This window comes from Ornithorhynchus anatinus, chromosome X1 (genome assembly GCF_004115215.2).
Source record: "Ornithorhynchus anatinus isolate Pmale09 chromosome X1, mOrnAna1.pri.v4, whole genome shotgun sequence".
In the NCBI taxonomy this organism is placed as follows: Eukaryota; Metazoa; Chordata; class Mammalia; order Monotremata; family Ornithorhynchidae; genus Ornithorhynchus; species Ornithorhynchus anatinus.
Genome location: NC_041749.1, coordinates 85268452 through 85282156, shown reverse-complemented (window position 1 = coordinate 85282156; position 13705 = coordinate 85268452). Strand labels below are relative to the sequence as shown.

Genomic DNA, 13705 nt, shown 5'->3' with positions numbered 1-13705 from the left:
CAGATAGGATCACAAACAACAAAATCCTGGAATCATGCCGTTCTGCTAGCATTAAAGCTGCGTTCACCTCAACGCACCTTCTCTAGGTGGACTGTATGAGTAGAACAGAGGACGGTAGGATATCCCAAAAGTTTCTGTTTGGTGAGATGGAAAGGGGCGACCGCAGAATAGGGGGACAGAGGAAACGTTTTAAGGACACGGTCAATCAAAGCCTCCTCCGACGATGCGGCATCAGGGCTGAAAACTGGGAACAACTGTGAGCAGACAGATCAGAAAGGAGAGGCTCGCTTTGAGCAGGCGCTTTGAAAAGATCATGAGACAAAGAGGCAAAAGCAGAGACAGTGCCAAGCAATTCCAACAGCAAACACGGCAGCATCACAAAGGGCAGCCTTTGTGCGGGCATGGTGTAGTCAAACAGAAACTCTTTACCGTGGGCTTCAAAGCTCTCAATCACCTTGCCACCTCCTACCTCACTTCCCTGATTTCCTACTACAAACCAGCCCACAGGCTTCGCTCCTCTACTTCCAACCTACTCACTGCATCTCTATCTCGTCTATCTTGCCGCCCACCCCTTGCCCACCTCCCTCCTCTCCCCACCTTCAAAGCCTTATTTAAAAGCACTGTCTCCTCCAAGAGTCCTTCCCCAACTAAATCCTCATTTCCTCTTCTCCCACTCCCTTAGGCGTCACACTTGCATTTGGATTTGCTCCCTTTATTCACCCCCTCCCACAGCCCTGCGGTACTCAGGTACATATCCGTGACTTACGTACTTATATTAACGCCCTCCTCCCCCTCTGGACTGTAAGCTCCTTGTGGCCAGCGAACCTATCAATTCTATAGTGTTGAACTCTCCCAAGTGCTTATCACAGTGCTCTGCACACAGGAAGTGCTCAATAAATAAGATCGATGGATTGATTAGTCAGGACTGCGAGTCCTGCATTGGCCTTTACAGCCGCCCAAGCATCAGGGAGTGAACTTTTCCCTTCGTGATGTAACAGTATTAAAAATCAGGGTATTTGTTAAGTGCTCACTATGTGCCAGGCACCGTACTAAGCCCTGGGGTGGATACAAACAAATCGGGTTGGACGCCGTCCCCGTCCCACCTGGGGCTCACAGCCTCAATCCCCATTACACAGATGGGGCCAGAGAAGCGAAGTGATTTGTCCAAAGTCACACAGCAGACAAGTGGCAGAGCCGGGATTAGAACCCATGACCTTCTGACTGCCAGGCCTGTGCTCTGTCCACTACGCCACGCTGCTTCTACTGGAACATGACCAAGTCACCTTCTCCTTTGGTTTTGCATGGGGCGGTGTGGACAGCCCCCACCACTCTAGCTTTTTCTCTGCTTCTAAGATGGGTGTTCGGTAAAAAGTTACTCTGCCACAGCCTTGCTCAGGCTCTGTTGGCCTCATGACCCGCTGGCCACTTCCGTCCTTCTCTCTCCATCTGATTTCATTCTAAGGGCAAGAGGGGAGCTCTCACCTGTTCCGGAGACGAGTGCTGACACTCCGAGTGCAGTTGCTTGCAAGGAACTAAAATCAGTCAGCCGTATTTATTGAGCTCTTACTGTGTGCAGAGCACTGTACTAAGATCATGAAGGGACGGACCCCAAAGAGGATAGGGGAAAATGACCGCAGGCCGACCGGCAACGTCCTGCCCCTCTGAGGAGAGCCAAAGAAGAATAATAATAATAGTGGTATTTGTTAAGCGCTTACTATGTGCTGGGCACCGTACTAAGCGCCGAGGTGCATACAAGCAGATTGGTTCGGAAACGCTCCCCGTCCCACGTGGGGCTCACAGTCTCAATTCCCATTTTACAGAAGAGGTAACTGAGGCCCAGAGACTTGCTCAAGATCACACAGCAGACAAGAGCAGAGCCAGAATTAGAACCCACGACCTTCTGAGTCCCCGGCCGGTGTTCCATCCATCACGCCATGCTGCTTCTCTATGCCAAGAGGGTGGGGTGGGGCCCGGTGTCTGCTGCTTAGCTCAGTGCCTCTGGCACAGAGAGAAGTTGGGGCGGCAAGCTGAGCCGCGCTCCGTGCTGGGCCTTAACTTTGGCTGACAGTGAATCACTCGTGTGGCATGTGGCTGCTCTAAAGGGAGGTGGCTAAATATACCCACAGCTGACTTCCAGACTGATTAGGAAATGTTTGGGGAGTGCTGCTATCCAAGGAAAGAACGTGGCTCACATCGGCCCCCTCCCCTGTACTGAGCTGCCTGTTCCCTGTTGATGCTCATCCCAGCTGGACACCGGAAGGTCTCTCGGGATTTTCAGGGGACTGTTAGCTTTGGGATTCCAAGGGCTCAAACTCTGCAATCAGAGGGAAGCTGAAGCATTGATCTTGGTCAAGCTCAGTTGTTCGGTTTTCTTTTATGGTATTTGCTAAGTGCTTACTATGTGTAGAACACTGTTCCGGGGTAGAAACAGACCCTGTCCCACGTGGGGGTCACAGTCTAACTAAGTGGGAGTACAGGTATTGACTCCCCATTTTACAACTGAGGAAACTGAGGCACAGAGAAACAAAGGGACTTGCCCAAGGTCACACAGCTGGTAAGTGGCAGAGCTGGGATTAGAACCCAGGTCCTCTGACTCCCAGGCCCATGCTCTTTCCGCTAGGCCACGCTGCTTTCAGCAGACCTGCATCAAACTAATCCCAGAGAGGTGGGTGCCTTTCCTATTTTCAGTGACCTTCAAACAGGAAATTCCACGGCCTCCCTCTGGCCTGCCTCTTCCAGGGCCTCCCAACCCTCACAGCAGGAAATCCTAAATCCCTCCACCTGCATTGGAGGCTCATGTCTTCTCCTTTCATCCTCAGTGGAGGAGGGAGACAGCCTAAGATAATCTGCCATACAGTGACCCTCCGTACCAGGTCCGAGAGTCGTGGAAGCCTCTCTACTGAGCTCGACTCATCGGCTCCCCTATCCCTTTGCCGATTTTGTACCACAAACCCACAGCCCCGGATCACCTCCACAGTCTGCTTCTTTTGCTCCCGCTCACGAGCCGCGGAGCACTGCAGGCAGAAATCCAGATATCGGGCTGACCTCGTCCATCTAAAATTTCATCCTCATCTGCTTTAATTCTGCCCTCCCCTCCACCTGGCAACATTATTTCTCTGTCCTTATTGACTCCCACATCCATTGCCCATGCCAGTTTTTTCAGGCTTTTAACTCCCTCCTCAAATCCTCTGTCCCCTCGCTCTCCCTCATCTCTTGCCCCTGATGACCTGACCGCATACTTTATCGATAAAATTGAAACCATCAGGTGTGATCACCTTAAAACCTTCCCTGCTCCTCCCCGGTCCCTTCTTCCTTCTGCCCCTTCTTTAATGTTCCCATCTTTCCCAGCAGTGTCTCAAGAGATCTCCTTCCTCCTCTCAAAATCCTCCTCCTCCACCTGTGCCTCTGACCCCATCCGTTCGCACCTTATCAAAACACTTGCCCCATTCCTTCTTCCCTCCCTGACCATCATCTTCAACCATTTGCTCACCAATGGCTTCTTCCCCCACTGCTTTCAGACATGCTCGTGTCTCCCCTATCCTAAAAAACCCCTCCCTTGACCTCACAGCTCCTCCAGTTATCGCCCCATCGCCCTCCTAACCATTCCTCTGCAAACTCCTTGAGGAGCCAGTTGTCTACACCTGCTGCCTTCACTTCCTCTCCTCTAGTTCTCTCTTGACCCCCTCCAATCTGGATTCCACCCCCTTCACTCCATCCTTCTTGCCCAATTAATGACCTTTTGTCTTGTCTTACGCTGTCGAGTCGTCTCCGACCCATAGCGATACCATGGACACATCTCTTCTAGAACGCCCCACCTCCATCCGCAATCGTTCTGGTAGTGTACCAATAGAGTTTTCTTGGTTAAAAATAAGGAAGTGGTTTACCATTGCCTCCTTGCCGCTGCTGCCCGGCACAGGGGAGTTTTGACTTGTAGCAAATGGCCTTCCACTCGCTAGCCCCTGCCCCAGCTAGGAATGGAATGGATAGGCCTCTGGCTTGACTCTCCCTCCTGTAGTCGAGGCCGGTAGAGTACTGGAAACTCTCCAGGTGCCACCCTGAGAGGGGCCAATGACCTCTATACCATTCTAATCCTCCTTGACCTCTTAACTGCCTTTGGCAGTGCGGACTACCCCCTTCTCCTGGAAATGTTATCCAAGTTCGGCTTCACTGAAACTGTCCTCTCCTCGTTCTATTCTTATGTCTCTGGCTGCTCCTTTTCTGCTCCTACTCCCTAACTGTGGGAGTGTCCCAAGTCTCAGTTCTTGGTCCCCTTCTTTTCTCCATCTATATCCACTCCCTTGGAGAACTCATTTGCTCCCAGGGAAGCAGTATGGTCTAGTGGATAGAGCACGGGCCTGGGACCCAGAAGGTCATGAGTTCTAAACTCCGCTCCGCCCCTTGTCTGCTGTGTGACCTTGGGCAAGTCACTTCACTTCTCCGTACCTCAGTTACCTCATTTGTAAAATGGAGACTGAGACTGTGAGCTCCATGTGGGATAGGGACTGTGTCCAACCCAATTTGCTTGTACCCACCCCAGCGCATAGTACAGTGCCTGGCACATAGTAAGTGCTTAACGAATAACAGAATTATTTATTATAATTATTATTTATCTGGGTTCTAATCCCGGATCTGCCATTTGCCTGCTGTGTGACCTTGGGCAAGTTACTTAATTTCCCTGTGCCTCAACGTACAATTGAGGATTCAATACCCTTTTTCCCTCCTCCCCGACTGTGAGCCTCATGTGGGACAGGGACTATATCCCACCTGATTAAATTGTATCTTCCCTAGTACTGAGAACAGTGCATGACATAGTAAGCCCTTAACAAATATAAAAAGCTACCATCTCTATGCAGATGATTCCCAAAGCTACACCTTGAGCCCTAATCTTTCTCCTTCTCTGCAGTCTCATATTTTCTCCTGTCTTCAGGACATCTCTACTTGGATGATCCACCGACACCTCAAACTAAACATGTCCAAAGCAGAGCGCCTTATCTTCCCACCCAAATCCTGTCTTCCCCCTACTTTCCCATCACTGTACACAGCACAGATCGATTGTATTTATTGAGTACTTACTTGGAGCAGATCACTGGGAGAGTACAATATAACAGAGTTGCTAGACACGTTCCCTGCCCACAACCACCATCCTCCCTGTCTCACAAGTCCATAACCGTGGCATTATCCTCGACTCATCTCACTCATTCAACCCACGTATTCAATCTGTCACCAAATCCTGTCAGTTCAACCTTCGCAGCATTGCTAAAATCCACCTTTTCTTCTCCATCCAAACATCATCTAACATCTGAGAGTCTAACATCTCTGTTAGAGATGAGAGAATGCGAGTGTGCCGTGCAAACCACTAGCACTAGAATCAACTGCTCTACGCGGGTTCTCAATCCTGACGTCCTGGGACGGAGGCTCCATCATCATCGCATCTGAACAGAGGCTAGTTGGGGTAATTACACAAATGTTTGGATAACCCAACAAGATAGGACAAGCTGATTTTGTTTGGTGCCTGCACTTTGCTTAGCTGAACCTGCCTCTCTCCTAATCAATTCCCAGCTCTGCCACTTGTCAGCTGTGTGACTGTGGGCAAGTCACTTAACTTCTCTGGGCCTCAGATATCTCATCTGTAAAATGGGGATTAACTGTGAGCCTCACGTGGGACAACCTGATTATCCTGTATCTACCCCAGCGCTTAGAACAATGCTCTGCACATAGTAAGCGCTTAACAAATACCAACATTATTAATTCAGAGCACCGGCTCTCTCCTGTGCTCTTCGAGCCGGGCCCCAGAGAATCGGTTGGAGAAGAGAAAGGCTCAAGATGGAAAGAGAAGGTTGCAGATGGGCTCTGGAGCTGGAGAGGAAGGAGTAGAGCCAAGTGATGTTGTGGTTAATGAGCAAATTATAAAAAGGAAAGGGGAACAACTGGTGGAAAAGTTAGAACATACAAATTCATTTGACAAGCACTGACTTCTATTTACAATTTCTCCCAAAGCCATCGGGATGAATCAGTCCTTCCTAGCAAATGCCAATCTGGCTATCCCTCGCTCATTAAACAGAAACCAAGGAACAGGGAACAAGAACCAGCACAAAGCTTTGTCTCACACTCGGCCCTCGCAGGATTGCTCATGGATAATTACAGTAACAGCATAAGGCATCTGGGATCTCAGAGAACAGGCCAAACAATTAATAAGCAAAACCTCTGGGGCAGCTGCCCCTCTGTGAGGAATTCTGATAAGGAGATAAAGCGTAGCCTAGTGGAAAGAGCCCGGGTCTTGGAGTCAGGAGACCTGGCTTCTAATCCCAGCTCTGTCACTCGCCTGCAGTGTGACCTCGGGCAAGTCACTTGACTTCTCTGTCCCTCAGTTGCCTTGTCTGACCAATGGGGAGTCGCTCCCTCTCCTCCCTCCCCCCGTAGACCGTGAGCCCCTCGTGAGACAGAGACTGTGTCCAATCTGATTGTAGTGTATCTATCCCAGAGTTCGGCACGTAGAAAGCGCTTAACGAATATCACGATGATTATTTCGAGGAGCTGGATTTTCGGTAATGCAGTAAAGGCCCATTGACCCAGCCCCAACAATCCGTGGAAAGAAGAGTAGGCCCAGGAAGGACCAATTGAACTGGGACCTTTATCCTTCGCCGCCTCCACCCTAGGCCAGTTGAGTCGAGACTGCCAGCTGGCTTCCCAACTTCTGACACAGCTGTTGAGGCCCACCGCAGGGTGATGTAGGAAAGGGAGATCTGGCCGTGCCAGCAATTCCCATCTTGCACAGCTCCAGGATTGTTCGTCCGTGGCAGAGATGGTAATAACGTAGCACCAGCCGCTACACTGTACCCACTCGAGGGGGGCATGACTGGGTGGGACGGCCACAGAATTCGGGGTTCTGTCCCACCATCCCGTGATGGTGAGGTGATTATGCTGCCAGCTGCCACTGTATGATGTGTGAGGTGGCTCCAGGCAATGACAGGTCATTATTGGGCTGTCACCCAGAGGTAGAAAATGGATGTAAGTGGTAGTAAGTTAGGCTCTATTTTGTCTCAGTGCCTCCCCAGTCGGAGGGTGGATGGGGAGGGGAGGAGACTCCAAGAGAGGAGGCCGGGTCCCAGTCGATCAACCAGTCAACGGTATTTATTAATAACGGTGGTATTTTTTAAGTGCTTACTAGTGCCAGGTACTATACTAAGCACTGGGATGGATACCAGAAAATAGGGACGGTCCCTGCCCCACATGGGGCGCACAGTCGTTTATAGATGAGGTAACTAAGGCACAAGGAGGTTAAGTGACTTGCCCAAGGTCACACAGCAGACAAGTGGCAGAACTGCAATTAATAATTGTGGTATTTGTTAAGCGCTTATTATGTGTCAGGCACTGTACTAAGTGCTGGGGTGAATACAAGCAAATTGGGTTGGACACAGTACCTGTCCCGCATGGGGCTTACAGTCTTAACCCCCATTTTATGGATGAGGTAACTGAGGTACAGAGAAGTAAAGTGACTTGCCTAAGGCCACTCAGCAGTTCCCAGGTCCTTCTGACTCCCAGGCCTGTGCTTATTGAGCGCTTACTAAGTGCAGAGCACTGTACTAAGCGCTTGGAAGAGTACAGTACAACAGAATTAGTAGACACGTTCCCCAGTGTGGAAGGGCCAAGGCTTGCAGTTAGGAGAGATTGCAGAGTGCACTGTTGATTTGTCTTATGCGGTTGAGTCATCTCGGACCCGTGCGACACTGTGGACACATCTCCTCTAGAACGCCCCACCTCCATCTGCAATTGTTCCGGAAGTGTAACCATAGAGTTTTCTTGGTAAAAATACAGAAACAGTTTACCATCGCCGCTTTCCGCGCAGTAAACCCGAGTCTCCACCCTCGACTCTCTCCCACACCGCTGCTGCCCAACCTGAGGGAGTTTTGACTTGTAGCAGATTGCCTTCCACTCGCTAGCCACTCTGCCAAGCTAGGAATGGAATGGGTAGGCCTCTGCTTGACTCTCCCTCCCTTAGTCGAGACTGGTAGACTACTGGAAACTCTCCAGGTGCGACCCTGAGAAGGGGCAGACCGCATTAGTCTCTGTCAAATCCTGAAGAAACCCTCCGTAGACTGAACTTTGAGTATCTTTTCTGAAATGACGGTTCTAACCCTCCCATTTAAAACACCGCCCCAGCTCAGAAGCAACAGGAAGAGCCACCAAGACCATCAGGAAATGGGCTCCAAATGAGTAGGCGGAAGAGCCAGCTCTGCTCTTGGACCTAGCGAAGTGAAATGTGGATGTGTTGTGTTTTTCAAGAGCCTTCCCGGGCTTGATGTTGAGAGTCGTGCCGATCAAGTTAAACAGACACAGGCTGTCCCCCTTAGGAACTTACCATCTAAGACCTGGGCCCTCCGATCACTCCCTCTCCAAAAGGGAAGGGAAATGCTAGCCCCTTTCACTGCTGAGGGTGCCCCAGGGCCAATGTCCACTCCCATAAACCAATTCCTTGTGGCCGAGAAGAGCTCACGTTATGTGTCCCCTCCCCCTCCGGAGGAAGCCAAAGAGGATTTCTCCGAACTACTTGACCTACTGGTGTCCCGAGCCAAAGTGTACGTGAAGATGGAGGGGTGTCTTCTCAGCCTGTCGCATAGAGTGGTTCCTGCGATACACCTGGGTCACCCCCTCTGCTCCATCCTTGCCCCCTTACCCTTCCACCCCTCCCCACTACGTCCCAAGTCCCCATTGAACATCTTGTTTTTGGCTCCCACACAGACATCTCCTTCCTCTGCCACACGGACTGTGATGGAAGCGAGACAGAAGTTAAATTGGGTAGGATCACTTGGGCTTTTGGAAAATGTTCTCCCTTTTGGCCATGGAGGGGAGGAGGGGATTGGGGAATGGAAAACATGCCTTCCCTTGCCAACACGTGGCAAGTAGGAGCCAGTGGGACCCAAGCACAGGACTGGGAGCCCAAAGGGCCATTGCTGATTCACCAAGTGCCTATGAATGCATTGCGAGAAGATGCTCTGCAATGGAGCTGTCAAATGTTACCCCCAAAGTCTGGAGTCTGAGTGTCAGTGAAAAGCAGGATTGCAGTTCATCTCTCTAAGGCGTCTTGACTTGCAAAAATTATCCACAGAGATAGCAAGTGGAAAATAACTTACCTGGTTTAATGTCTCTCCAAGAGTACCACTTCTTGTGACCCCAGTCTTGGACTTCTAGTCTTTTTCTTGCTCTCTTTTCTTACTCTGTCTCTTCTTTGCCAAAATTCCCTTTTTAAAACTCTGTTTGGTTTCTACATGAGCAAAATCCTCCCCCATTGCCTATCTGAAAAAAATATATTTTTCAGGGTAAATCTAATATGTATAGTATATATATAATAATAATGATGGTATTTGTTAAGCACTTATTATGTGCCAAGCGCTGTTCTAACCACTGGGGTAGATACAAGGTAATCAGGTTGTCCCACGTGGGGCTCACAGTCTTAATCCTCATTTTACAGATGAGGTAACTGAGGCGTAGAGAAGTTAAGTGACTTGCCCAAAATCACACAGCTGATAAGTGGTGGAGCTGAGATAGAGAAGCAGCGTGGCTCAGTGGAAAGAGCACGGGCTTTGGAGTCAGGGCTCACGAGTTCGAATCCCAGCTCTGCCACTTGTCGGCTGTGTGACTGTGGGCAAGTCACTTAACTTCTCTGTGCCTCACTTCCCTCATCTGTAAAATGGGGATTAAGACTGTGAGCCCCACGTGGGACAACCTGATTCCCCTGTGTCTACCCCAGTGCTTAGAACAGTGCTTGGCACATAGTAAGCGCTTAACAAATACCAACATTATTAGAACCCATGACCTCTGACTCCCAAGCCCGGGCTCTTTCCACTAAACCATGCTACTTCTCTTTGTATACATGTATACATGCATATATATACATATACATATATATATATATACATATATATATATATAATTATTTTAATGTCTGTCTCGCCCACTAGATTATTAAGTTCACGTGGGCAGGGAACATGTCTACCCACTCTGCTGTACCCTCAACCGCTCAGTACAGTGCTCTTCACACAGTAAATGCTCAGTAAATACCATTGATGATGGCGATTGATGATGAAGGTTGCTCTTCTCTCTGTGCCCTTTCGGGAGACTATATCTGGAGGAGGAAGGTCAAACCCCATCATGGGCAGCAGCCCATTACCTTGGCTTTAATGAATCCTGAGGGTGGCCTTGATACCTGGCTTCTGGGTCGTGGGCATCTTGGGCCGCTGGAAAACTGAAGTGGCATGACTGAGAGAGCTGCAGTTTTGTTCTCTCTGTCCTTCCACCCATTGCTTTTGTACCTTCTTGTTGCCAGGCAGCCTCTTGCTCTCTCTCTAAGCCATATCTTTCGTTATGGGTCTTTTTTAGAATATGAGCTCCGGGAGGACAGAGACCAGGTCCTTTTGGATTCACTCTGCATAGTCAATACTAACTGTGGTACTTGTTAAGTGCTTGCTAGGTGCCAAGTACTGCGGTAGATAGAAGATGATCAGGTTGGACACAGTCCCTGTCCCACATGGGGCTCACAGTCTAAGTAGGAGGGAGAACAGGAATTGAAGCCCCATTTTACAGCTGTGGGAACTGAGGCGCAGGGAATTTAAATTACTTGCCCAAGGTCACACAGCAGGCAGGTTGCAGAGCCAGGATTAGAACTTGGGTCCTCTGACTCCCAGGCCTGTGTTCTTTCTACTAGGCTACCAGCTTCTCTGCACATGCTCAGCCCGGGCCATTTCAAGTGTTATTTGGTGAAGAGGAGGAGGAGAAGGGTGACTTCTCAGCCTTTTTCCTCATCCTCTCTTCATTCCTGTCCCTGACTATTCTATTCTCCCAACACACCTCAACCACCATATGTTCCATCAGTTTGCAGCCTCTCAAAGAAAGCAGGGACTGGGGCTGTCTCCAAGTCTAGTTCCAGGACCACTTTAGGTATATTCAATACCAGAGGGCTTCATTCTTCCCTTCGGAGCTAGGACGGTGTTCGCTCTGGGCCCTCATTCCCTTCCCGGACTCCTGAGTGCATCTGAGCTTACATCTGGTTGCACAGAGAATGCCCCAGCTGCTTTACTTCCGCCTTATCCTTGCCTGGCTGACAATATGATGCATGTGCAGAGTAGGCTCTTCTCCAGGAAGCATAGGGAGCTGCTGAGACAGCCCAGAGCATCCAGCCCTCTCTCTCCCTCTCCCTCCCATTCTGCACCAGGCCAGAGCCCCTCTTGGGTAGTCAAGCAGCTCTATTCCAAATCGTCCTCTGCCTACAGAACATGCATGCGCTCCATCTCCCCCTCCCCCTGCCATGCTCACCTCTCCCCAGTCACGGGAGGAGAGTCAGACTGTCGATCGACAAGAGAGAATTTTGAAGAAACTGTATTGAAATCCGAGCTACTTCAGAAGGAGTAAAGGCCAGTTAATAATGCAGAGCATGACCCTGGGAGGAGCTGGGGCCATGCTGACTGAGAAACCTCTGAAGCCGCATGGCCTAATGAAAAGAGCACAGGTCTGAGAGTCAGAGGGCCCGAGTTCTAATCCCGGCTCTGCCACTTGCCTGCTGTGTGGCCTTGGGCAAGTCACTTCACTTCTCTGTGCTTCAGTTACTTCATCTGTAAAATGGGGATTAAAAGTATGAGCCCCATGTGGGACAACCTGATTACCCTGTATCTACCCCAGGCTTAAAACAGTGCTTGACACATAGTAAGTGCTTAACAAATACCATAATTATTAAATGACTGTTCTCCCTCCCCATTAGACCGTGAGCCCCATCTGGGACAGCAATAACAATGAATAATTATGGTGCTTGTTAATCACTATGTGCCAAACACTGTATTAAGTGCTGGGGTAGAGAGAATTTAATCATGTTGGACACCACAGTCCCTGTCCCACTTGGAGCTCACAGTCTAAGTAAGGGAGAGTAGGATTTATAAATTATTTGTTTATAATAAAGTCTGTCTCCCCCCCTCTAGACTGTAAGCGCGTTATATTGCCCTCTCCTAAGCGCATAATACAGTGTCCCAATAAGCACTCAATAAATACTATTGATTGATTTCATCCCCATGAGGTAACTGAAGCACAGAGAAGTGAAGTGGCTTGCCCAAGATCACCGAACAGACAAGTGGCAGAGCCGGGGTTAAACTCAGGTTCTCCGACTCCCAGGCCCGTGTTCTTTCCGCTACGTTCGGATGTTTCTCCAGGACTGTTTGACCAGATTGTATTTTGTCCACCCCGGCATTTAGTCCGGTGCCTGACATACAGTGAGTCCTTAATGGATAGCTCCTTGGAGGCAGTGATCGCATCTACGAAGCCCTCAGTCCAGTGCTTGGCCCACAGTAAGCACTCAATAAATACCAGTGATGATGGTGATGATCATTAGGCTCCTTCTCAGGCCTTTTATGGCGTGTCAATGATGCTGCTCCTGATGCTGACATTCTCTATTATCCAGATGACCACTGTTCTTGTTGTCATGTGTCTTGTCTTGTGTTTTTGTGTTGGGAACACACTAAGAGCAGGCAAAGGGGATTTCCAGGCACAATACTCTCATAGTCTTTTGTGCTGTAATTGGGAAGGGTTATGTAATGGCTGTGGCTAATACCACAACTGAGGCACATCATTGGCTGAATGCCACACCCTCCTTCCCATCCCCCATTCCCATCCTCTATCCGGATTTCTTTTCTTCCCTTCCTGCTTCTCCTCCCTGAATGTTCCTGATTTTAGAATTGGTTTGAGTTGGCTACCGGAGTCAGATTAAATTTTGGGGATCAGGATTATAATTATTAGAGTGGAGAAGACCTAAACTGATACTCTCTGACAGTGAAGGCCACATTTTTTGGTCCTTCTCCTTGGCCCAGTTCTAAAAAGTATCAGCTTGAAGGTGGTGGGGGCAGGCGGACGGGGATGGGGACGGGGACTTCATATGATGATTTAAGGCCTAGAAAGTTAACTTAAGAAGTTGTTTGAACCTTTGACCTCTTCCTATCTGACAGAAGACATGTGTACAGAGTGGGAGAAAAGGCCTTGGATTAATGTCTCTGTCAATATTTGTGGTCAGGATCAGGGAAATAGCCCCATAAAGGGCACCCTTCCTCAGATAAGTAGGGTTGGGGGCCCAGAAAAGTCATTTGCAGTTTTGCAAGATGAAGAGACTAGCCTAGATCATGTGATTCTCCAAACCCAGTTACCTAAAAGAGGGTTATCTAGACTAAAACCTAACCTTAGGGATTTATCCCTGAATTTCTGGACACTTAGGGAGAAGAATAATTTCGGGTGCTTTTAGGCAAAAAAGAACATCGTATGAATAAATGTAGTGGGTTGATATAGCTCCTTTTATCCAGGAAGTTCAAAATGCTTCCCAGGCATGATCTCGCCAGTCATCTCAATATCATCCTAGGCCGGCATCGCTATCTCCATTTTGCAGATGGAGAAACAGAAGCCCAGAGAGGCCAAGCGCCTTGTCTAAGGTCACATGGCAAGCTGAGAAGAGAGTCCTGGTGTCTTGACTCCTCTTCAAGAGCTTTCCACAAAAGCACATGATCTACTTTGAGATCTCAGCTTGTGCATTTTCCATTTTCTCCTGGAGTCGCTAATACCCATTATTTGGAGTCGCAACTAAAAGAATGTCTCAGTGTTTAGCTCTAAAGGAAGGTGGCCAAGGGCAGCGCTTGTAAGGATTGGGGACATGTGTTGTCAGTGAATAGGATTATTCACA

General features: G+C 49.2%; 1 protein-coding gene and 2 non-coding genes across 3 annotated transcripts in view; 1 reads left to right on the top strand and 2 right to left on the bottom strand.

The window, feature by feature from the left end:
- DAG1 (dystroglycan 1) overlaps nt 1-13705 on the top strand; it is a 151923-nt gene that overhangs the window by 16807 nt on the left and 121411 nt on the right. The window lies entirely within an intron of this gene.
- LOC114806684 lies at nt 3927-4065 on the bottom strand. The gene has a single exon (XR_003754746.1). It is a non-coding gene; the product is annotated as a small nucleolar RNA SNORA7 (small nucleolar RNA).
- LOC114806951 lies at nt 7911-8049 on the bottom strand. Its single transcript, XR_003755003.1, has one exon. It is a non-coding gene; the product is annotated as a small nucleolar RNA SNORA7 (small nucleolar RNA).